This window comes from Dama dama, chromosome 11 (genome assembly GCF_033118175.1).
Source record: "Dama dama isolate Ldn47 chromosome 11, ASM3311817v1, whole genome shotgun sequence".
Lineage (NCBI taxonomy): Eukaryota > Metazoa > Chordata > Mammalia > Artiodactyla > Cervidae > Dama > Dama dama.
This window is the reverse complement of record NC_083691.1, coordinates 31,102,937-31,129,852: the sequence shown is the minus strand read 5'-3', so window position 1 is coordinate 31,129,852 and position 26,916 is coordinate 31,102,937. Positions and strand designations below refer to the sequence as shown.

At 37.3% G+C, this 26,916-nt stretch overlaps 1 protein-coding gene across 11 annotated transcripts in view; it reads right to left on the bottom strand.

Annotated features, from left to right (window-relative positions):
• The window catches only part of NCOA1 (nuclear receptor coactivator 1), a 205,941-nt gene that overhangs the window by 135,177 nt on the left and 43,848 nt on the right, over positions 1–26,916 (bottom strand). For 7 of the 11 annotated variants that reach the window (XM_061154917.1, XM_061154926.1, XM_061154922.1 and 4 more), the window contains exon 2: positions 22,053–22,188. The gene's annotated coding sequence lies outside the window, so the exon portion shown is untranslated. Of the gene's footprint in view, positions 1–484; positions 569–22,043; positions 22,189–26,916 lie in introns of those variants that run through there. The other 4 variants (XM_061154918.1, XM_061154921.1, XM_061154920.1 and 1 more) reach the window with 3 other exon arrangements.

Here is a 26,916-nt window from a genome sequence, read left to right as displayed (position 1 = left end):
GAAACTGTCACAATTTAGAAAGCCGTCAGTTCTACACTTGCATTTCATAGCTACACGACTGGATAAGCCACACACCACTTTGAGCACCGGTTTCTTCATTATTAAATATGAATACAAGCCACTAATTCTCAGGGCTCTTGTGATATTTATTAATAAAAGAGCAACAAAGCAAGTAAAAGTGTCTTAAAAACTATAGAGCAGACACTTGACCCAAGGCCTGTGAACTCTGGGGGATTTCAGAAGGTCCTCAAACTCTATGAATATCTATGAATGTTTGTGAAAAGTGACAACAGCTTTATGCAAACCTTCCAAGGGGCTCCCAATCCAAAAGAAAACTGAGAAGCTCCATAAGCAAAGAGCAAAATCAAAGTTGAGAACATGCTCTCCATTCAATGTGTCCAGCTTGATGCAGGGCGCATAACAGGTCCAAATCAGGAATTCACTAGAAAAATCCAGGTAGTATTTAAGATGATATTAAACTTACCCAACTTATTTCTAAACCCCTCAGAGCAGGATTTAGTGATTTCTTAGCATATTAATTCAATCTCTGATGTAGCTGTAAGAGAACCTGAAATCAGGAGAATAATTAAACAGTCAGTTGGAGCTATCTGGATCAACTGCATGAAATTAATGTAATCTACTAAGAAAACTCGAAGTGGGGGTGGTAGTGGCAGTAAATAAATTTAATATATTTAAAGTACTATTCTTTATTTATTAAGATATACATAATTAATACATAAGCCTTCTTGGGACTTCATCTTTAAGCAAACAAAAACCAGAGATGTTATGTATATACTTTTAATAAAATGGGATATAGAAAATTGTTGCTCTTCCTCCAAAATAAATAAGACTAAAAGATTAATTCTAAAACTTCTATTTCTAGATGGTAAGTCATACTTTCATTAAAAAAAATTTAAAGCCCTAAAAGTGAGGCACACTGATAAAATTCTACTCAATCAACAGATGGCAAACAGACTAAAAGGTACTTTAATTATATTGAAAATTAAACAATTAAGAATTTAAAGTATTTAAGGTCTTCCAGAATAGATATTATTTTTCCCTGTTCTTCCCACTAAGTAAAACTAAAAAGTCTGGACAACAAATATTGATATAACAAACATAAGTAGACTCTAAAGGTGGAGAGAAGAAGGTGGATCAGTTAGAAATCACCAGATCTAAGGAAAACAACATGGTGGTGAGTTCTATGGGTTTTCTTTTGTGCCACATATGCTCTAGACTTGGAGCTGAGGAAGCTTGAAACCTAGAAATATCAACAGGCCCAGACCCTTCAAAACAATCAACCAAATAAAAAAAATCCTGTTCTCCCCAGCCAAAAGATCAGGAAAGAACCAATCTAGACAAAAAGCTGTTATACCCAGACAAACCTCACAGAACAAAACTGTGGACCAAGCTCTACCAGCAAAGGTCAAGTGGAGAACCTAGCCTTCTAAGGACCTTTTCCAAGCTGTAACAAGGTAACCCACACTCCCTACCACAGTGGTGTCAGAGAAGGCCATTTGGGAGTTGGTCCTTACCAAGTGACAATGAGACCTTCTTCCTGCTGGTGTCAGTGAAGACCACATGGAGAGCCAGGGTGTCCACCTAGCAGTAAGAAGGTGTACTTCCCTCTCCTTGGTACAGGCTGGTGTCAGAAGAGGCCCAGTGGAGTCAGGCCTTTTGCCACTGTCCAACAGTAAAAAGGCCCCTGTGGAGGACATGTGGGGAGCAGGGCTGAGGCAAACCAGCCCCTCCCAGCTGGGGAGGTCAGTGGAGGCCAGACCTCCCATCTCTGAGCAGCAGTAGTGAGGAATTTCCCACAAACTTGAGAGTCAACAAAGGCAGAGTGAGGAACTTGGACTTTTATTCCCACTAGGCAGTAAAGTGGCAAAGCACTCCCCTCCTTCCCATGCCAGAGCAGTGCCAGAAGAAGCCAGCTAAATCAGAATGCTTAAATAAGATCCAGTGTCTCAGAATATAATATCCAAAATGTCCAGGTATCAAATAAAAATCACTCATCACAACGAGAAATCTCATAACTCTCATCACAACAAGAAGCATGTCAAACTGAATGAAAAAAGACAGTTCACAGGCACCAGTTACCTGATAACGGAAGCCCTGGCGTCACAGTGGTAAAGAATCCGCCTGCCAATGCAGGAGACCCGAGTTTGATCCCTGGGTCAGGAAGATCGCCTGGAAAAGGAAACGGCAACCCACTCCAGTATTGTTGCCTGGGAAATCCTATGGACAGAGGAGCCTGGCAGGCTATAGTCCATGGGTTCACAAAGAGTTGGACATGACTTTGCAACTACACACACACACAATATTTATTGAACATTATTAATACTATGTGCTTAGCTAATGCTATAAACATATTATACATATTAACTGTACCCTTACCATAATTCTATGAAGCAGTTACTAATTACTGTTATTAGTCCCATTTTACACAGATGAAAAGCAAGGAATATAGAGATTAGATTAGAGATTAAAACCCCTGAGGTTGCCCAGCTTCATAAAGTTACTGAGAAGCAGATTCTGGATTAAAATCCTGATGGCCCCACTATTGACATAATGTTTGAAGTGGACATTATAAAAATATCTCCGAGAGCAACTGTGCACATGAGTGAAACAAATAAAAAACAGGGAGTCTCAATTAAGAAAAAAAAATACACACACACACAAAAAAATGTCAGAACTGAAAACATGCAATAACTGAAATGAAAAACTCAACAGATGAGAACAACAGTAGAATGGAGAGGACAGAGGGAAGAATCACTGAACTGGATGATAGAACAGAAGAAACTACCCAACCCAAACAATAGAGGGAAAACACTGAAAAATAAAACAAAATAAAACAGAGCCTTGGGGACCTGTGGAACTACAACAAAAGACTTATATCCCATGTCTTCTGAGCCCCAAAAAGAGAGAAAAAAGGGTAAGACTGAAAAAGTTCACTAAGAAACAAAAGCTTGTAACTTCTCAAGCTTAGAAAAACACACAAGTTTATAGAAACTAAGTGAATCCTAAACAAGATAAGTTCAAAATAATCCACACCAAGAGAGTTTACAGTTAAGCTTCTGAAAACTAAGGACAAAGAAAATATAATGAAAATAGCCAGAGAGAAACAATGCTTTACCTATAGGGAAAAAAAATTCAAATGACAGATTTCTCATCTGAAACAAAAAGGGATGAAGGAAGTGGCACTGAAGTCCACATCTGATCATCTGTGGTTACATATGTGTTTTTCTCTTGTTCATAACTCTTGGCATGCCTGGAATTTGGAGACTGAATGTCAGATATTGCATAATAAAAATTGTAGAGGTTGTGTCTGATATCTTTTTCAATAGATCTTCTTTAGTTTCTGGTTGGTAATGGGACCTAATTCCATTTAATCAGACATTAAGCTAATCTGAAGACAATTTTCAATCATATTGAGACCGATGAACATGCACCTAACGGTCACAGCAGCATTATTTACAATAGCCAAGATATGGAAACAACCTCAGTGTCTATCAACAGACGAATGAATAAAGAAGATGTGATGCATATATATACACACACATTCACACAACACACTATGGAATACTACTCAGCCATAAAAAAGAATGAAATTTTGCCATTTGTAACATGGATGGACTTGGAGTGCATTATGCTAAGTGAAATAAGTCAAGACACAGGAAGACAAATACTGTATGACATCACTTTTATGTGGAATTTAAAAAATAAAACTACTGAATATAACAAAAAAAGTAGACACATATATAGAGAACAAATTAGTGGTTATAAGTAGAGACAGGGAAGTGGGGAGGGGCAGAGACTTAAGAGGCACAAGTTATTACAGCTGGGACTTTCCTAATGGTACAGTGGATAAGAATCCACCTGCCAATTCAGGGGACATAGGTTCAATCTCTAGTCTAGGAGGATTCCACATTATGCAGAGCAACTATGCCCGTGTGCCACCACTACTGAGCCCAAGCTCTAGAATCCAAGAGTCACAACTACTGAGCCTGAATGTTGCAACTACTGAAGTCTGCACACCTACAGCCCGTGCTCTGCAACAAGACAAGCTACTGCAGTGAGAAGTCCACACACTGTCACAAAGGGTAGCCCTCGCTCGCTGCAATTAGAGAAAACCCATGTGCAGCAACAAAGACCCAGGGCAACCAAGAATGAAATGAAATAAATAAATAATTGTTTTAAAAACTATAAATATTGGGACTTTCCTGGTGGCCTAATGGTTAAGATTCTGTGCTCCCAACTCAGGGGACACGGGTTCAATCCCTGGTCAGGAAACCAGATCCCACATGCTGCAGCGAAGACCCGGCACACCCAAATAGATAAGACCCGGCACACCCAAATAAATAAATAAATATTTTTTAAAAAATGTACAACACAGGGAATATAGCCGTTATAATAACTATAAAGGGAGTATAACCTTTAAAAATTGTGACTCACTACATTATACTGTATAATATATTATACATGAACTACATATAATTCAATTAAAAAAATAAAAAGACCTGGTCTTCTCTGGTGTAGACTTACTGTTACAATATAGTTATTTATAGATCTCAACTGAAAGCCTAGGATATCTACCAGGATTCTTCTATTTCTTTAGTACCATGAAACTGCTGAAAATTCTGCTTAGCTTCTCAACTTCTTAGTAGCCACCAGTGGTTCAACTTTTCTGCCTATTGGCTTGTGCAGTTTAGCAATCTGCAAAAACTTCTGGTGGAAACATGGTTCAGACTTTTGGCTCTCCTTCTCTGTGTTTATATTCTCTTTAGGATCTTGGTCATTCAAGCCCTAGATGTCTTGTAATCCTGAAGTCCAACAGTCTCTCCACCCTTTAAGACTGCCAAAAGTTCCCCTAAATTTCTGTTTCTTAGCAACCACTATATGTTCAACTCCTCGCTCTTGGTGGTATCATCTACAAAATGGTGATAACTTTCATAAATATAGATTATTTATGTGTCTTTTCCATTGATAAAATTCAAAATCCCAAAATAAAAACTTTTGGCAACATAGGAACAAAAAATGAACTTCCCTACTTTGTTAAAATCTATCAGAAGTCAAGAGTAAACATTGTATCAATACTTAGGAATAAAGTAACAAATGAATTTTCATGTATGTTAAAAACAAATACTGAGGGAAATCACATGAACTATTCAACACAGTATTAGAAGACTTAGTCAATGCAATAAACCAAGGAAAAGTTATATTAATTCTAGAAAGGAAAAGACTCCCCAAAAGTCATTATTTGCATATAACATGAAAACTTCTCCTTATAAAACTCAAAAGAGAATATAAAACTCATAGAATTCATATTAGTTCTCATTATGATGCCAAGAAATAAAAAGATAGATCCCTATCCTTGTAAAAATTACATTCCAGATTTGGAGAGACAGTAAGGAACACAGGTAGTAACAATACACATAATAAATAGGTAAATTATCAAGTCTGTGAAAAGGTGACGAATGCTGTGAAAATGTAAAGTAAAATAAAGGAAGGAACGGGGAAATCAGAACTGGAAACAGGTAGACTATGATTTGTTTTAAAGAAATCAGAACCACTCCATTCCAGAAAAGACAAAAATAAAAATCACCTAGAAATAAAAAAAATCTGTGGAATATGAGTAAGGTCTTCAAGTAGAAAACAAAGTTTTCAAAAGTGAACCTTATCTGGATCATAATTCAAACAAGTAAATAATAAAAAAAAAAATGGAAGAAATGTTTCTCACATTAAATGTTTCTGACATTAAAACAATTTAAATTTTGAATACTGACTCAATATTCAAAGATATTAAAGAATTATTGTTAATTTTCAAGTGTGATTTGTTGTTCAGTCACTCAGTTGTGTCCAACCATTTGCAATCCCATGAACTGCAGCATACCAGGCTTCCCTGCCCCTTACTATCTCCCAGAGTTTGCCCAAACTCATGTCCATTGAGTGGATGATGCCATCCAACCATCTGATCCTCTGTCACCCCATTCTCCTCATGCCTTCAATCTTTCCCAATCAGGTCTTTTCTAATGAGATGGCTCTTTGCATCACATGGCCAAAGTATTGGTGCTTCAGCTTCAGCTTCAGTCCTTCCAACGAATATTCAGGGAATGGTATTACAATTCCATTTTTCTTAAAAAAACAAAAACACCTTATATTTTTCCAGGAACACATGGAATATTTACAGCTCAAATGACTCAGTATCTGGATTTGTTTCAAAATGTGAGAGGAGATAAAGTGAATGAAAGTACAGATAAAACAAGACTGATAACTGTTGAAGGTGAGTAGTTCATTCTTCTATTTTGTCTACTTTGGCATTAAGTTTGAAATTTTCCTTAGGAAACATTTAAAGTTCATATACCATATGGTTCTGCAATTCCACTTCTTTTTATCTTAAAGCAACTATCATGCAGGTACATGAGAAAGTACATACAAGATACTCCTGACTCCACTGTTTGTAGTTTTAAAAACTTATAAACAATCTGCAGTAAAAACCTTGAGGCTCCAAATAAGACTGATACAGCCAGAGTATAAAACACAATGCAGAAAAATAAAACAACAACAAAACACAGATCTAAATATGCTGCAGAGTTAAAAAAAAAATCAAACTGCCAAACTATATAAATATACCACTTACAGAAAATAATCCACACAATACATTTCCAAAAATGTGTGTACATATGTTTATGTGTGTATATATAAATCAGTTTGTATATGTGTGTATATATAAATCATATATGGATCACCATTTACTAAAAAGAAAGGTTATTCTCTCTAGAACTGCTTTTGCAACTTTATCAAAAATCAACTGGCCATATTTCTAGGGGTCCCGTTTCTAGCCTGTCTGCCTGCCTGCCAGATAAGTCACTTCAGTCATGTTCAACTCTCTGTGACTGTCTACTCTGTCCCAATGATCTAAGTGTCTATCCCTTTGCCAATACCACATCATCTTTATTTCTGTACTGACATTCTTTGGGTACCTCCAATATGCTATATGCTCCTTCCTTACCTCAAGAACTTCAGATAAGCTGGTTCTGTCTGCCACCACATTCTTCCTTTCTCACTTAGTATTAATAACTCCTAACTCAACTTTCAGAATTTAGCTTAAATATTGCTTTCTCAGGAAAAACTTCCCATCATGAAAGTCAAAGCGGTTTCAAGAGAAAAGAGAAAAAAGTCAAAATGCATCAGTCCAATAGGGCATCCAATTACCAATTCAGCAAGAGTCAGAGACTACCTATGGCTTTAAGAAGTTGCTAACCCACTCCAGTGTTCTTCCCTGGAGAATCCCAGGGACGGGGGAGCCTGGTGGGCTACCGTCTATGGGGTCGCACAGAGTCAGACACGACTGAAGTGACTTAGCAAAAGCAGCAGCAAGATTTCGTAAGCTTTGTCACACTGTGTTTATTTCTGTCGTGACCAGCACTCCTTCTCTACCACTTCCTCCTTCTACCTTTCCCCTAAAGCTTAGCTGTAAAGTCCTAAAAGAAAAAAGGGAAAATGAACTTGTCATCCTGCTGGCAAGCAAGGTGGAGCTGCCAAACCATCATTCCACTTCTGCTCTGGATAACTGTTAGAGAAGATTCTCTAAGAAACAGAAGAAAGTGGATGAATTCCCACGGACGTAGAACAAGGTGAAAACTAATCTAGGTTTAACAACAAAAAGGTCCATCCCCCAACCAAAAAGATAACACAGTACAGAGGAACAAGCTGATCTTTGTATTAATATTAAGTAATCACAACTTAGAGAACTAGTTAAGGAAGGAAAGTTAAGACCTCTTTTAAAGAGCCTCTTCCCTTAAAATGCCAAGTAGATGACAGTAATGATTTAGATTTTTCAAAATTATAATCAGAAAAAAGAAAAGCAAAGGTAACTAATATTTTCTGAGCACTGTTACATGCCAGGGACTGTGTTGGATATTTTAGATATGTGTTCTCATGTAGTCTTTGTAAAGAATCTGTGGAGTAGATATTATTATTTCTACTTTATACAGAAAGAAATTCAGTTTACACAGATAGACTGATTCTATTTCCTCTTTATTCTCATTCCCTTAATTCATTTTTATCATAACTATACTCATGAAAAAAATTAAGCAATATATGAAAAACTGCAACTTAAATGAGACAAGACAATTAACAGACACCAGTACTGACATGACAAACATATTTGAATTATCAAACGATGATTTTAGGGCAGCTATCAGTAAAACAAACCAAAATGCAACTGTGAACACTACTGAAACAAATGGGAAAACAGAAAGTCACAGCAAAGATACAAAAAATACAGAGAATCAAATGGAAATTTTAGAATTAAAAAATACAATAGCCAAAATTAAATTCAATGGATGGATTCAACAGCAGGATGGCAATAACAAAGAAAAAATTGATATTAAAGCAAGTGAACTTAAAGATTGATCAACAGAAATCATCCAACCTGAACAAGAGAAAAGGAATAGACTGAAAAAAATAAATGGAGCCTCAGAGACCACTGGAACAATTACATAACATCTAACATTCATGTCATCAAAGTCCTAGAAAAAGGGGAGAAAAAGCATGGGCTGAAAAATTATTTGAAGAAATAACTGCTGACAATTTTAAAAATTTGGTTAAAATCATAAGCTAACAAAATTCAAGAAGAGCTGAGCAAACTGCAAATGGGTTAAACCCAAAAAAAATCCAAACACACTCACATTTTTAAAAAGTTTTTGAAACAAAACACAAAGAACTAAATAGTGTATGCAGGCAGAGAAAAACAATCTACAGGAGAATTTCTCATCAGAAAACCAGAGGCCAACTGTACCAATTCCAAAACAATGCACGAGTACTTGATTCCCTATGGACTACTTTATTATAGTTATTAAATAAGTAAAAAAAGATTATTCACTATTGTTTCAGTTACCCAGGAGGATAAACTCTTTTCCTTATGTTTGTTTATTCTAATAACTCTACACTGACCTAATAGACATAATTTTATCAATGTACTTACTGGAATCTTCGTGTTATAATTATTTTTAAATATTTGTTAGGTAGTTAGAATAGGGAAAAGGAGTCCAAAATGGCGGTGGCTAAAAGACCTGGAAGGGGAAAGCCCGCGAAAATAGAACAAAGGAAGGTCCGAGGACTGCAGTGAGAACCTCAGGTAAAACAAACAACGCTCCTGCCTAAGCCCAATTTGCATAGGACAGGCCCGGGGGAACAAAAAAAACATATAAAAAGAGGAGCCAAAGCCCTCTTCTCTCTCTCTCTCTCCAGCACGATGGGGCGCTCTTCTGTTCCCATCTTTGGATCGACGTGCCCTCACACCTCGAAGATGGGTTTTCCTGCTATTATCTAAATAAATAGAGCTGTAACACTGAGCTGTAACACTGATTTATTTAAGAGCTGTAACACGGTCTGTCCTCCAAGAGCTATGACCCGCCGAGGGGGCTTCAATGTCTGTCACTCCAAATTTTTGTTGTGATGAGACAAAGAACCGAGGAGCATACACTCGCCTGACATATTCATGATTACTTTAGATAGTATTTAAGGTCAAATTTGTAAATATCTTCCATTTTGTTATTTTCCTTTTTAATTTTGCAGTGGATTTTTCATTTAGATGTACTTAATTTTTTAGTCTTCTCACTTTGGGTTACCATTTGCATAGCTTCACTAGTTTTTCAGTTTTTAAAAAGTTAACCACATATTTGCATATGGACAGGCTCAACACTAATTTTTATAACTGCTACCTGATCAGATCAAAACTTATAATTCTACCACTTGGCAGACATCAGGATTATTGTGTACTTATTTCCTGTCATATTTTCTCAATTCTAAAGATGTTTGTTTCCCTTAAAATAATATTTTTAGGTTTCTGAAAACAGAAGTATCTGAATTAATGTTAAGCAAGAGTAAGTTGTGATGTATGTAACTGCTTTGCCCAGGTGTAAAACTGTGAGAAATACCTTCCCATAGGAAGTATCTGTTTACCCAAATATCACCACAGCTGAATTAGCTACATGGGTAAACTCACAAGCTATAGAATGATAAGTTAAATCCCAAAGCCTGACTGTTGCTTGAGAACGTTTTCAGAAAGCACTGAAATAAAAAGCTACTGTGATGCAAATACTGTCTGTCACAAGACAAGCAAGAGCAATTAAGGCAATAGAAATGGTCCAGTCCTTCAAAACAGATCACAGAATTATCAGAGCTGGGAGACACCAGTGAGACCACTTTACATTTTATAAAGTACTATTACCCAAGTGCTGGATATCTGTCAGAAGTTTCCAGCTGACTCAAAAGAGAAGTTATTTAATTCAGTTTATCTATAGAAAAACTGAAACTATGAATTTAGCCAAAAAAGAAAAGCAGTTAAATTCCAAACATTTCCCATATGACTCAAAACTACACTGATAATCATAATGTGTAAAAAGGCAATAACAGGTGAGGAAAATCGACATGTCAGAATGAAAAAGGATTAGACTCACTCTTGTATTATGATTTCAAAGAAGACGGTATAGAACTGTATGGATAAATGTATGCTTCTGTCAGTTAATTTCTAAGAAGTATTTTCAAAATAAATTTAATGCTTCTTCTTTCTTTAAAGTATATTAAATAAAGAGTACATATCACAATAATTAATCTCAGAATAGAGAAAATGCACTCTGTGTATATGTGTGTATATATTTACATACATCAATGGCACCCCACTCCAGTACTCTTGCCTGGAAAATCCCATGGACGGAGGAGCCTGGTAGGCTACAGTCCATGGGGTCGCGAAGAGTTGGACACAACTGCTCGACTTCACTTTCACTTTTCACTTTCATGCACTGGAGAAGGAAATAGCAACCCACTCCAGTGTTCTTGCCTGGAGAATCCCAGGGACAGAGAAGCCTGGTGGGCTGCCATCTCTGGGATGGCGCAGTCGGACACGACTGAAGCGACTTAGCAGCAGCATTCAGTTACTAGGGCTTCCCTTACAGCTCAGTTGGTAAAGAATCCGCCTGCAATGCAGGAGACTCCAGTTTGATTCCTGGGTCGGGAAGATCCACTAGAAAAGGAACAGGCTACCCACTCCAGTATCCCTGGGCTTCCCTTGTGGCTCAGCTGGCAAAGAATCTGCCCCCAAGGCGGGAGACCTGGGTTCAATACCTGTATTGGGAAGATCCCCTGGAGAAGGGAAAGGCTACCAACTTCAGTATTCTGGCCTGGAGAAGTTCATGGACTGTATAGGCCATGGGGTCGCAAAGAGTTGGACACGACTGATCAACTTTCACTCACATTCAGTTACTTATCTGCTCATTCATTTCTGGGTAAAGGAAAGCAAGAACAGAGAAGCAGGACCAAAACTAAAGATAATAATGCATAAAAATCAAACCCTTCAAAGATCCTAAACATTACTGTGATGCAGAAGAACACATGATGAAGTAAATACAATCCAGTGAAAAATGACAACCATCTAGACAACTATCTAGCCAATAACATAACCAAAATAACCTGATACAATTAAAGGTAATGGCAAAATGAAACAGCTGCGAAAAAGTAAGTAAAAGTAGGTCTCAATCCAGTTGAAAGTAAGAGTATTAAGACCTTAAACTAACCAGGGCTTCCCAGGTGGCTCAGTGGTAAAGAATCTGCCTGCCAATGAAGGAGATGTGGGTTCAATCCCTGGGGTCAGGAAGATACCCTGGAGAAGGAAATGGCAATCCACTGCAGTATTCTTACCTGGAAAATCCAATGGACAGAGGAGCCTGGTGGGCTACAGTTCATGGGGTTGCAAAGAGAGAGACACGATTTAGGGACTAAACAACAATAGTACCTAACCAAGATTCAGAATACCATAATTCTTGACCAAACACCCTACCACCACAATAGGTTCCAGAAAATGAAAATGAGAAGGAATGTACCAAGTGAAACTGACTGTTTATTATTATCAAAGGGTTTGGACCACAGGCAACTAGGAACCCCTCTGCCTCAGTTCAGTTCAGTCGCTCAGTCGTGTCTGACTCTTTGTGACCCCATGGATTGCAGCATGCCATGCCTCCCTGTCCATCACCAATTCCCTGAGTCTACTCAAACTCATGTCCATTCAGTTGGTGATGCCATCCAACTATCTCATCCTCTGTCGTCCCCTTCTCCTCCTGCCTTCAATCTTTCCCAGCATCAGGGTCTTTTCAAATGAGTCAGCTCTTCGCATCAGGTGGCCAAAGTACTGGAGTTTCAGCTTCAGCATCAGTCCTTCCAATGAATATTCAGGACTGATTTCCTACAGGATGGACTGGTTGGATCTTCTTGCAGTCCAAGGGACTCTCCAGAGTCTTCTCCAATACCACAATTCAAAAGCATCAATTCTTCGGTGCTCAGCTTTCTTTATAGTCCAACTCTCACATCCATACATGACTACTGGAAAAACCATAGCCTTGACTAGATGGACTTTTGTTGGCAAAGTAATGTCTCTGCCTTTTAATATGCTGTCTAGGCTGGTCTTAACTTTTCTTCCAAGGAGCAAGCGTCTTTAAATTTCATGGCTGCAGTCACCATCTGCACTGATTTGGGAACCCCAAAAAATAAAGTCTGCCACTGTTTCCACTGTTTCCCCATCTATTTGCCGTGAAGTGATGGGACCGGATGCCATGATCTTAGTTTTCTGAATGCTGAGCTTTAAGTCAACTTTTTCACCTCCTCTATCACTTTCATCAAGAGGCTCTTTAGTTCTTCGCTTTCTGCCATAAGGGTGGTGTCATCTGCATATCTGAGGTTATTGATATTTCTCCCGGCAATCTTAATTCCAGCTTGTGCTTCATCCAGTCCAGCGTTTCTCATGATGTACTCTGTATATAAGTTAAATAAGCACGGTGACAATATACAGCCTTGACGTACTCCTTTCCCTACTTGGAACCAGTCTGTTATTCCACGTCCAGTTCTAACTCTTGCTTCCTGACCTGCATACAGATTTCTCAAGAGGCACACAGTTAGTTAAGCCTAATACCTGAAACACTCAGCTCAAGCCAATGGTTTCTTGGTTTCTTTTTTTATACTTAGGTCCACATCTTAACACAGAGAAAAGAAGGAAGAGAAAATCAAATATTTCTACAAAAAACTAACAGGGATCTGATTAATCCTTCTGGATATACAACCAGAAAACTGGGATAAAATAAACAATAGCTTTCAGATATTGGATAACAGTCAAAGCAGGAGTGGGATACCTGTGAAAAGGGGGAAAAAATTAGGTGAGCCCTACAGTGCTTCACCTCACACACCCTGGAAGCAGTTTCCAGGATGCAGGGTAGAGAGGGAGAACTTCAGCAGAGCCTGGCAGTCTCAGAGAACTGAGGAGACAAGAGACTGGCAATCTTCAGGGAGGCCACGGCGGCCAGAACTTGTGTTAAAGCCTACCAAAGAGAAGGGACCTGCATACACAGAACTCTGGAGATCTACAGAGTTCTCCCCTCAAGCCTTTGGCCAGTCATCTATGACAGGAAACTACCAGAGGTTGGGGAAAGGACCCATGTAGAGGTTGGGGAAAGGACCCATGAAAAACAGATAGGTCAAAGAATTCCTGAAACTCATACAAGGGTAGAGAGAATTTTTATTCCCACCAAGCAGAGTGAAAAGACCTCATAATACATGAGACATTAAGTAAAGTACTACAACAATATCAACTCTAAATTAGCTCAAATAAGGTTGCTTGGGACCCATCCAACCAAAGCTTCCTCAAGGTACATTTTCCCCTAAACTGTTCCCATCACCTCATTCCCTACTAGAAAAGTATTATTTTGGTATCCAACTCTCTCAGTAATCTTTCTTAAACTCAGAGACTATTATAAAAAAAGTGTCTTACGGAGAACACAGAGATTACTCATTAAACCACCACAGCACATTATCAACAGTTTTTCCCATATGTCCCAGGCCTAGGGCTTCTTAAACTAACTAAACCATATTCACTTCTCCCCATTTAAAAAATTAATTAAAGAAATAACAATTTTTAAACAAAATTATGAAGGAGTTTTCTCTTAAACATGTGCTAATAAATGCTTTGCCTAATTTTATCTCAGGTAACCTATGTAAAGTCCAATGAGAAGTAACTGTATAACAAGTGTGGAGGTTGGGGGAAGAAAGAAGTAATTTTATCAGAGTCACAAAAAAATTCAGGAAATCGAACCAATAGAATCAACAAGTAATTCAAAGTAAAATGAACCATGAATAAGATGCTTACTGATCAAGAGATAAAAGTAACTGTGAAAAAAGACTAGAAGCTGTTACTATACACTTCGCTCCTTTTTTTAAATTGAATATAATTGCAACATTGTGTTAGTTTCAGGTGTACAGCAAAGTGATTCAGAAATATATATATCTTATATGTATTCTGAATGTAAAAAATATATACATGTTTTATATAGAGTCGTGTGTTATCTGTTAATCCCTAATTCTTAATTTCTCCCCCACAACTGCCTTTCCTCTTTGGTAACCATAAGTTTACTTTCTATGTCTGTGAGTTTATTTCTGTTTTTTAAATAAGTTGATTTATATCATTTTTTGAGACTCTACATATAAGTGGCATCATATGACATTTGTCTTTGTCTGACTTACTTAACGATGATAATCTCTAGTTACATCCATGTTGCTGCAAATATGATTATTTCATTCTTTTTTAATGGCTGAGTAGTATTCCATTGCATATATGTACCACATCTTTATCCATTCATCTGTTGATGGACATTTAGGTTGCTTCCAAATCTTGGCAACTGTAAACAGTGATACATTCATTCTTTGGCTTCTGGCTACACACTAAGTCAATTCTTAGTCTCTTAGTGAGTACCGTGTATTGACACACGAATAAACTTGACTCTGGATTCACTAAATATTAAGACAACTTCCAAAATCAAAATTGAAATGAAAACTGCTATCTAAAAGTTTAAATTCTAGACAGCACAGTAAAACAAAAGAAATAAACAGTACAAGGATTGGAGTGGAGGGATTAAAAATAAAACTTATAAGGAGAGACATAAAAACTAGAAAAGTACAGACTCTAGGGCTAGAATGCCTGGGTTCAGGTGTACCACATACCAGCTAGGCAATCTTGGGCAAGTTAATGTCTACTTCACTGGGGCTTTTATAAGAACCTAATGGTTCTTTATAAGAACCTAATGCTTCCCTGGTAACTCAGACGGTAAAGCGTCTGCCTACAATGTGGGAGACCCGGGTTCAATCCCTGGGTCAGGAAGATCCCCTAGAGAAGGAAATGGCAACCCACTCCAGTATTCTTGCCTGGAAAATCCCATGGACTGAGGATCCTGGTAGGCTACAGTCCATGGGGTTGCAAACAGTCGGACACGACTGAGCGGCTTCACTTTAATGGATTAATACGTGCAAGTGCTTAAAATAGAGCTTGGTAAACAGTAAGCACTATACAGTAAAACTGTCCTTTGTAGACAATATGATTTTGTATATAGAAAACCCAACAACTCAAGAAATTATCAGAAATAAATATCTGGCAGGTTACTAAATACACATAGTTTAACTGCATTCTTACAAGCCAACAAAGAGAAAATGTAAATTTCTGGACATTTTTCTTATGGGAAATCTTCCAAAAAACTTAGAGAATAATATCAAGAATTATACCACCACCACCCTCCAACACCACAAGTGCCTAGTATAAACAATGATCAATTCATGGCCAATCTTGATTCATCCCCACCCACAGCCTCCTCTCCACTCAAGATAATAATAAAGTAGATCTCACACATATCCTTGCATCCATCAACATTTTAATATGTACCTCTAAAAGATAGTGACTCTTTTTCAATATAACTACATGCTGTTATCTATCATATCTAAAAATTAATAATTTAATGTAAAATATTCAGTGTTCAAATTTCCCTGATTATTTTACATTTACTTATTAAAATCTGGACCCAAATAAAGTCCAACATCACTATTAATTCCAGTTTTCTTCTTTCTTTTCTCTTCTTTTGTTCCTCACAATTTGTTTAAAAAAAAAAAAAAAGTTGATGTCCCGAGGACTTCCCCATAGCTTAGATCCTGTTGACTCCATCTCCATGGTATCATTTCACTGTTTCCCTGTAAATCAGTAGTTGGAGCTAGAGGCTTGATCAGATTCAGATTCAAATTTAGTTTTTTTGGCAAGGATATTTCACAGGTAGGATTACGAACTTTCATTAAGAGAAACCTAATGTCTAACTGTCTTTATTCTTGTGATGTTAGCAGCCACTGATGATCTTTGCTTAAGTCCAGGAATTCATTAAGAAATGGTGATGTTCTATTTATCATCTCTTAACTGTAAACAGAATACTAGTACTGAGAAAAGAAACTTCCTCTCTTCAACTATTTGGTTACCTTCAAGTATAGTTGGTTTCTTAGCATACTCCAAAGAAAACAAATGAGATTTTTAAAGTATCACCATGAACTCGTGAGTTTAAACATATTTGATGTGATTATGTTACAGTTTTACATACTAATGCTCAAACTGTCTCATCTTTGGTCAGACAGAGCACGTTTGTTGTTCTGTCACACCCTATTACTGTTTGATAACTTCCTTGCAAGATGTTCAACGCCCCCAGTCTGAAGCAGCTTTAGCCATACTATGTTTTCCCTTTCAACTAGTTCTTCGCTTACTCTTTATTTCTACTAAATTAAAAATGCCTAATTCCTGGGACTTCCGTGGTGGTTCAGTGGCTAAACTCTGTGCTCCCAGTGCCAGCGGCCCAGGAACAAACCCTGGTCAGGGAACTAGAACCCAAATGGTGCAGCTAAAGATACTGCATGCCACAGCTAAGACCCACCACAGTAAGATAAATAAATAAATCTTAATTTTTAATTATAAATCAACTGTGTTTGTATTCTGGATATTATGATTGACTATGAACCCAGAAATTTTAGAAATATTTCCTTCTCAGGTCTACTTTCAGGATTCCATTGACTGCCCCCACCAAAAAGCATACCTGACTCAAAATTAAGATGTTAAGTGCTTCAGTTTGACAGACTGGAGCAAAAAGAGTCCTAATATATTCTCTGCTGGTATTTTAGCTCTGCAAAGTATGTCTTCATGTTCTATTTCAAAATTCAGATATGGTTTTTAAACATGTATAATAAAAATTCATTCCTTTGATAAATTAGTAAAATCATCAAGTGTGGGGAAATGGTCAAGCTCCTGGAGAATTATTCTATATTATAATTCAAACTTTTATAAAATCCTTATGCTTCATCCTTAACATTGAAACTCATGATATGTGAATATGAAAGTTTTAAGTTCTGACTATTTCAAAAAGCAAATGTAAGTTTATGCCTCCTTAAAATCACAGAAATGGCATTATAAGTAGTAAAGAAACAGTCATCTTATTTTACTAAAAAACAAACTAATAAACATGTAAAGCCCTGTCATAGTACACAGTACGTCAAATACATCACTGTGGAAAAGCAGAATCCTACACTTGCTGACCATTTCTTCACCAAAATCCTAAAAAAACACAGCGTCAGTGGCCAAAAATTGCTTACATCCACAATTTTTACTATTTTTTTCCAACATTAAATCACAACCAGAAATCACATTACTAAATGCTGATTTTCCTCTCTGAAAAAAAGGATATAAATTTATACCTTGGTGCAATATCTTTTATTCACAGACCAAGTGTACCCTCTCCTACAGCTAAGTTGTTGGGGTCTGATCAGAGGAACCAGTGCAACTTTTCCAGGCAACAATGGCTTAAAAAAAACCTCAACCAATCACTACCACCACCACCACCACCACCAACAACAACAAAACAAAGTAACAGTAACAACAGAAAGCTTTCTGCTGGTGCAAACTTCTCAGTGACTAAACAGTAACACATCTCTATGAAGTGCTGGTATGTCCTCAGCACATCAGTGCTTTCATCCAACTGAAAAACAAAAAATTCTGCTAGCATGCACATGACAGTAATTGCTTTTCCAGATGGTATGCCTTTGATAAGGGATTTTTGCCAAAAGCTCGTTTTACTTTCTCTCCAAGCATAATATTTGTCATTAAGTTTGAAACTGGTTTGACAAGCTTCTCAATAGTAGTGTGAGCTGACCTGTTTTTGGCTAAGAGGATAACTGTGACTGATCCTTCAGCAGTGTGGTCTTCTCTGTCTTTAGCAACAACGTGCTATAACACTGAAAAGCGTTATTTTATAAAATTTTATACATTTGTTTCATTTTTATCACAAGTCTAAACAGTAATTATTATAGAAAAGGAAACTAAGACAGAAATATTAATTCAGTTCCTCAGGGTGGCATGAAAGTCGAAGAGCCAATGCTTGTGCTCTTTCCATCCCACCACAGAGAAAATCATGGCAAGGGAATACCTATTTCCTCAGTATACCTGTTGAAATGTTTTTGTGAGTCCAAACAAAGTATTTTTAAAAGGCATCATTTTAATTTAATGTAAACTATAATCCAAGATGGGCTTCCCAGGTGACACCAGTGGTAAAGAAAACAAACAAACAAAAAAAAACCTGGCTGCCAATGCAGGAGACATAAGAAACATGGGTTCGATGCCTAGGTTGGGAGGATCCCCTGCAGGAGGAAATGGCAACCCACTCCACGACTCTTGCCTGGAGAATCCCATGGACACAGGAACCTGGAGGACTACGGCCTACAGTTTGCAAAGAGTTGGAGACAATTGAAGCAACAGTGCGCGCGCACACACACACACACACACACACACACACACACGTGTGCATGCATAATCCAAGACATAACCTCACAAATGTTCTAGGGCCTTGAATCATGCACTGACTTTATTTTGTACAATAAAAATACAAAAAGAAAAAAAAAACTCCCACAATCTCAAAATCTTAAAAACCTCTCAAAAATTTTTTGAAAAATCTTTAAAAAATATTTTCAAAATGTATCATATAAAACTTCTGAGTGCAAGTTTGTGAAATTTCTACATCATTTTTGAAAGGGGAAATGACAAGTATCAATAGGAGTATCACTCTGTGTAAGCCTGCAAATAAGTGGGGCAATGTAAGAAACTAATGAATTAGAAATCCCTAATTTAAGGATTTAAGCAACTTAATTTGGTTATACGGCACTTTCACAAGTAGCACCATAAACAGCCAACAGCCACAACCAATCAGTCACAAAATTCAATTGATGAGAATTTCCAACTTTCTAATCTTTTTGTTGACATCTGAATATAGAACTTAACTATACTACTCAGAAAAGAATACCAAACTAGGATTTTATGTGCTCATTTCATAATTGCTTTTAAATGGTTTTTAGATGACAGTGTTTAGCCTCCCTAGCCCCAGAGTAAATATTCTGAGTGAAAGAGGTCTTCAACTTCACTCATAATGAAGTTATAGAATAACCTATATCCTTCCACACATTTAGAATTACTCTCTACAAAGCTTAACAATTCAACTAATGCTGTTAAATGAAAGCAAGAAGGAAAGGTATCTTTAAAAAATAAGTTAGGGCCTTCCCTGGCAATCCAGTGGTTAAGACTTGACTTTCCAATGCAGGGGGTATGGGTTCAATCCCTGGTCAGGGAGCTAAGACCCACATGCCTCCTGGCCAAAAACCCAGAACGTAAACATAAGCAATACTGTAACAAATTCAAAATGGCCACCTCAAAAAAAAAAAAAAAAAATCTTAAAAAACAATAAGGGAAATGGTTATAGTAATAAGTTAAATTACATATTTAATCATCATTGCCATTTGATTCAAAGTGACACCAAAAAGTTTTCTAAAAGTTCAATGCATCTGCTAGCTGCCAGAGAACTTTTAAAACTTCTAATCATTTTCTCCCAATCTGAGGGCTGTCTTTTCACCTTACTTATAGTTTCCTTTGTAGTGCAAAAGCTTTTAAGTTTCATTAGGTCCCATTTGTTTAGTTTTGCTTTTATTTCCAATATTCTGGGAGGTGGGTCATAGAGGATCTTGCTGTGATTTATGTTGGGAGAAAATAATAGCAAATGAAGAAACAGACAAAGGATTAATCTCAAAAATATACAAGCAACTCCTGAAGCTCAATTCCAGAAAAATAAATGACCCAATCAAAAAATGGGCCAAAGAACTAAACAGACATTTCTCCAGAGAAGACATACAGATGGCTAACAAACACATGAAAAGATGCTCAACATCACTCATTATTAGAGAAATGCAAATCAAAACCACAATGAGGTACCATTACACGCCAGTCAGGATGGCTGCTATCCAAAAGTCTACAAGCAATAAATGCTGGAGAGGGTGTGGAGAAAAGGGAACCCTCTTACACTGTTGGTGGGAATGCAAACTAGTACAGCCACTATGGAAAACAGTGTGGAGATTTCTTAAAAAACTAGAAATAGAACTGCCATATGACCCAGCAATCCCACTTCTGGGCATACACACTGAGGAAACCAGATCTGAAAGAGACACGTGCACCCCAATGTTCATCGCAGCACTGTTTATAATAGCCAGGACATGGAAGCAACCTAGACGCCCATCAGCAGATGAATGGATAAGGAAGCTGTGGTACATATACACCATGGAATATCACTCAGCCGTTAAAAAGAATTCATTTGAATCAGTCCTAATGAGATGGATGAAACTGGAGCCCATTATACAGAGTGAAGTAAGCCAGAAAGATAAAGAACATTACAGCATACTAACACATATATATGGAATTTAGAAAGATGGTAATGATAACCCTATATGCAAAACAGAAAAAGAGACACAGAAGTACAGAACAGACTTTTGAACTCTGTGAGAGAAGGTGAGGGTGGGATGTTGCGAAAGAACAGCATGTATACTATCTATGGTGAAACAGATCACCAGCCCAGGTGGGATGCATGAGACAAGTGCTCGGGCCTGGTGCACTGGGAAGACCCAGAGGAATCGGGTGGAGAGGGAGGTGGGAGGGGGGATCCGGATGGGGAATACGTGTAACTCTATGGCTGATTCATATCAATGTATGACAAAACCCACTGAAATGTTGTGAAGTAATTAGCCTCCAACTAATTAAAAAAAAAAAAAAAACTTCTAATTAAAACAACCTTTTTTTCATCTGCTATTTGATTCAAGGTAATTTTTCTTTGATAAGAATTGCTCAATTACACCACCCCCTTTTAGAAAGTAATCCATCTATTTTAACTGAAGCAGTCTTAGGTGTTCTATTATGGATTCTTATATTTTAGAATTTACTGCTTTACAAGTTCTTCTTTGGAAACAGAACAAAATGAAATTTAAAATCCAAGTAATAAGTGATACATTTTTCTTAGATTTTTCATCTACTCTATATCCTAGTAAATACAGAGAAGCAACCAACTCTGTCACTGAAAATAATTATCTTTCCACAATTTCTGCCTATTTGGAAACATACAATTTAAAAAAAATATTTTATTTTTAAATAAATACCAAACTAACTGTATTCTCTTTGGATTTTATATGTATTTTAGAAAAATAGAGAGCGCTGTGTTTTCTGTTGATACTATGTTTCCTTTGATTGTTTTCAATTGTCTTATGTAGTCTTTAAAGTGGACAGCCACCCCCTGATTTGGAAGTACCATTTGACTCTTTAATTACATATCTGGTTTTTCTGATCCAAGTGAAACTAACCCATCAGATCCCAAAGGTCTTAAGGGGAGTCTATGGGGAGTATAAGTGACACTTCTTGGTGAATAGAAAATCCTTCACAGTAAGCTTAGGAGAACAGGAAAGAGAGGTTTTTGAATCAAACCAAAGGACAAGGTCTCTGGTATCATGGAAGCACATGACGAATTCAACTGTTTATCTCAGAGCGTCATGACATAAATAAAATAATAATTAAACTTTTGGCATTTATTTTATTCCAGTTCTTCTATACTGAGTCATAACCTGCACTCAGTATATTTCTAATAATTGACATGCTTTTCTAATTATAAGGATTATCTCCTTTTAAAATCTGAATCTTGTCTCAGATTGTGGGGAGGGGAGTGGATGCGTCCCTAAAAGCTAGCCATTCTAACATAGAAATTTTTAAACTTATAAAATCTATATAGATAGAAATCAACATTATACACTGACTGTCAAGGAGTCAAATTAAAGTAAAGCTGTACCTTGAATACCTTAGAGTAAGTAGAAGTTATAAATGTCGGTGTCCTCATTTGGAAGCAAAAATTCTTATTGCCTGATCTTGTCTGATGGTCCGTGATTTTTATCATCAGAGTCGGTTCCAGTCACATCCCATTAGTATGGATGGATCTAAAGTAGAAAAGACATTAGATTTTAGATACTGTGACACATCATTGCTTCCCTGTAAGAATACAAAGATTCTCACACAAATGCTTTAGTTTTTCAAGAAATTCTAATTCCCATTTTTGTCCCTACCACAAGGGACAAGATTTGAAAAACTGAAAATAAAGAATAAAGATTAAATAAATAAACAGATAAAGTTATCAGTGGTAATTAGTTACTGGCTTTAAAAAGGTTCAGATACCCAAAGGAGGTATGCCGCAAATTAGGCTTCATATGAGTAATTTAAGGAGGTAAGGGTAACTCTGACTCACTCATCAGAGTTGCTGAAGTCACCCCAGCAGCAATGGCTTCAGGACCCAGTTTCAGGTAAAATGAAACAGTAGGAAGAAACAGGATTTCCAGCAGAAGATACCTCTATGACAAAGAAGCGCCTGATATGATGGCTATCATTCATTCCTAGATCACTGGCAGTGGGAACGTGACAAATGGTCCCTCTTACTAAATTAATGGTAGTACTCTTATCTTCCCATTCTACCTCAAAGTTAACTCCAAACAGTGGGACTCTGCAGACATCAGAGAATACTTGAGAAATGTGAGCCCTACTGGCTTTCATTATTTAAAGCCTAACTGCTTTAGGTTTTACCACCCAGGGTTAAGCTTTTCACTAATACTCCCTTTAGACCACAAAGACACGGTGGATCAGGATCCAGCGACGATCTTTATACCACAGATCAACTCAGGAATCGCGCTAGTTACTTCTACCTGTGGCTCCCATCCCTGCCACTCTTGGGCTTTATTCAAAACATAAACTATTGTGACTGACTATCGTCTCTCCTGTTTTCATGTCCACAGTGTTCTCTTTGCTCTCTCACCCACTGCATGTGTTCCCCAAATGCTGTCCTTCCTTCCAACCTTTTCCACTGGGACCTCTGGAAACCCCTTTTACATAGTAAAACAAATGACCTCTGTATCTTCAGCCTTATCACTGAACTTAGTTTCAACCACTGGGCTAAATCCGCCTCTTGAAACAAACCCTCGGGAGTGAAGACTAATAAGATCATAGGAATCATCTCTGTCCACAGTGCCATTTCCAGACCCTAACTCATAAGCAACCCCAACCCTTCCCTCAGAGTCATACCATCTGGCTGTCCTACTCTCGTCTTGTCTTTGTCACTGAATATTCCACTCTTTCATTTCTAACCAGGGTCCAGACTCAATCCCTCAGATGCACTCTACCTACACTCATCTCTCCAGTTGTGTGTTGTCACCAATCTCAAAATCCAGGTTGTCACCACCCAGGCTATCAGTCCACCAAGTATGTTAGTTTCTTTCTTCCACTTCACCACTCTCAAATTCCTAATCCTGGGTCAATTTAACCACCTGCTAATGAAAAAACACACAAGCATGTGGACTAATCCTGCTATAACATTAAGGTCTTCAAAGTTAGTCAGACACTGAATGCCATCCATGTCATTAATCAGATCCTTCTTCCACAACCACACTGCCTCTGTTGGCAAATATGCAGCTCTCTCTCTCCCAGTCCCACAGCGGGTAGAATGGGAAAGGGGTTTCATGTCTTCCTTAGCCATGTGTGTAGGTTATTTATATTGTGAAAACACCATTACTTTCATCTACTCTTAACATTTTTCTCAGTCTACCGCTGGCTTTTAATACAAAAGTTTCTATTTTCAGGTGGCCAGATTTACCCATGAGTGCATTTTTCATTTCTCTTATTATTTCTTTGCTTAGAAATTTCTTCCCATTCAACAATAACAGATAGATACTCTGATTTTCACTTTTCTGTGGGCTGTTTTTGAATACTTCATTGCAAATGATGAATGGGAAGAGATTTAATTCTAAACTGACCTGTATTTCAAATTGCCAGTTTTCCTAACAACTTTAAGTAATTAAGTAAACTTCTTTTTGATTTATAAATTTCTTCTTATAAATTTCATTCGTCTACAACAAAGTTGATTTCCAGGCTATCATCCATTTCTGTAATGTAATTATTGTTTCTTTTTATGCTTTAATTTGTGATAAGAATATTCTTTGGTATTCTCATGTTCTATTCTTGACAACAGTTAGATACATTTTACCAGTTTCCAAGGAGATGCCGAGTAGCTTCATGAGTAAGAAATGGTTTGCCAGTCCACTCTGAGTGGTGTATTTCTGTTACAGTTGCTATCTGTACACAGTGCTCCTTTGTACTTTGAAGGACCATCCTTATTGGGTCTAGACCCAAAACCTCCCTAATCATGTTAGAAAACCAGCCTTTTTATGTATTTATCTATCTAGAGCCAGATTCATAAAACCATGATCTCTGCAATTCTCCGTGCTTTGTATTTACCTTTTCATTTCTAAAATCTAGTTTATGTAAAAAAAGAAGTATCTCACACACAATTTATATTTCACAGGCAAACTTTTTTTTTATCAGTTCCAATGGATTTTTCAAATCTTTCTGTTATCTTTTAAGGTTCACATAGTTATGTTTACTAATTTTAATTTTTCTGAATATATACCACATTCACATGAATCAAAAAATTAAAATGATGTAAAAAGAAACATATTTGAGAAGTCTCATTTCTCTATCATCCACATGTGGTTTCATGCTGTCCTTGCTTACTATACATCACCACTTTTATTAAAGTGCTGTATAAATAAATGTATATTTATTATACATTCTTATATGTATATGCTTCCAGTGATTCTTTATGCAAATACACTTAACTGCAAATATAGTCTTATTATTCCTGCCTTCTTACATAAAATATTTAATTTTGCACATTATCTTTTTTCGATCATTATATCCTGCAGATTTTCCATGTTAGGATATGCTTCCATGATATTTCATTGTGTGAACATACACTAGCTTGCATAACTAAGCTCACAGTTATAAGAAATTAGATTCTACAAATTTAAGTCTTATTTCTGAAAATAACTTAGTTCAAGAGCAACAATTGAACAAACCAAACAGCACAAGAAACTATGTGATGTGATTTCACAAAATTTTATTCCATTAATAAATATAAGTTCTCTTGTATATTTATCTTTTAATCTCAAGTTTACTTTATGATCCTATCTAAAATCTATCAACCATAATAGTCATAAACTTTGAAAACAGAAGGACAGTTCTCAGGTTGAAAGGCCTCAAATTCTGAAAGCTGCCTAACCTCAAAGAGGGTTTCAATGGGTCTACAAAAATGAAATACAGTTACACAAGAATCAAAACAGCTGTAGGAGCAAAAAAAACGTTCCATTCTACTCAGTAAGATCAGGGAAAGACTCACGGAAGAAATAGCCCCTTGGGTTCAATCCTAAATGACCAAGTGCTCAAGAGACAAATAAAGAGAAAACAAGGAAGACCAGAATAAGCAGCAGTTTGAAAGAGCAAACTCTGTCAAGACCTCTAAGCAGTTCTACTTCCACTTAGAATGCAGAAAGCCGCAAAAGAGTGTTTTCCCACCCTAGTGAGAAAAAGCCAGATACATAAAATCAAAACTTCTCTTGAATCTAATAAAGAATTGAAGTCAGAAGGCAACCAAGTAATTCAATTCCAAAAAGGGAAAGTTCCTCCAGGGAGAGACTGTACAAACTGTTTTACCTTTGGCAGGTTCCCAGAAAAAGAAGTGGCCGTCAATCAAGTATACAGGGGAAAAAAATCAGTTAAGTCTTAACAAATTCTAAGTGACCAAATATGAACTACTGTATCAATTAGGAATGGTTGGAAACCCCAAACACAAGGGGAGTTTACACTCAGTTGCAAGTTCTTCTACATGCCTCAACCAGACTCTCACAAGAAAGATCAGAGGTAGGACAGGAAATCAGAGAAAGCCCCTCATCACTGAAGCGAGTGTGTATGAGGTGACAAGTACAGGTCTGAAGCTTTGCCTGATTCCCCAACCTATCCCCAACACAGACCAAAAGCCTAGAGCCACTGGGGGAATGACAGAAAATTCTCTCACACCAGGATCCAGGCAATAATCCACTGCTTCAGCGAACAAAAGCAAATGCCTCATCCAGACAGGGAGAAAACACTCTTAAGCTCTCAGACACAGGCAAAGATACACTGGTGCTATGAGAATATAGAGGCAAAAAAACAACCCTCTGCCATTGTGGGGGAAGGGGGAACGAAAAGTCCTGGGTCAGGATCCTGCACTAATAACAAAAGAAATGTACTACTACAAGGGAGGAAAAGGATATTCCTGCCCAAGACCAATCACAAATGTATGATGGTGTTTGACCATCACAGCGAAGAGAAAGCAGGAAAGCTAAGAAAGTTCTACCACTGATTCCTGTAGGGTCTAATCAGGATTGAGTTTGGACCAGAACAAAAGAGAACCCTGCCCTGTCCCACAAGCACAGCTCTGGGTAACAAGCAACAATAATCACCGGCAGAAAGACAGTAACATGAAACCTCTCTGCAAACAGATGTGCAAAGAGTGAAAGATGGGGGTAATATAGCATCACAGAAAAATTCTGTAGTACCACACACCACACTCAAAACACAAGGCAACACCAGCCCGTCACTTGTGAACTTTGAAGCCTACTGAAGGTAATAATGGCCACAAATTCCAAACCCAGCTCATTTCAAGATTAGGTTGACTCAATCTCTGACACAAACAACCTGACAGGAGAGAATCACTTCAATCTCTCCTATTCGTCTATACATGATGATGAGCATTAAATCACAAATTATGAAGTATCCACAAAAGCAAGAAAAAATAACTCTTTGTT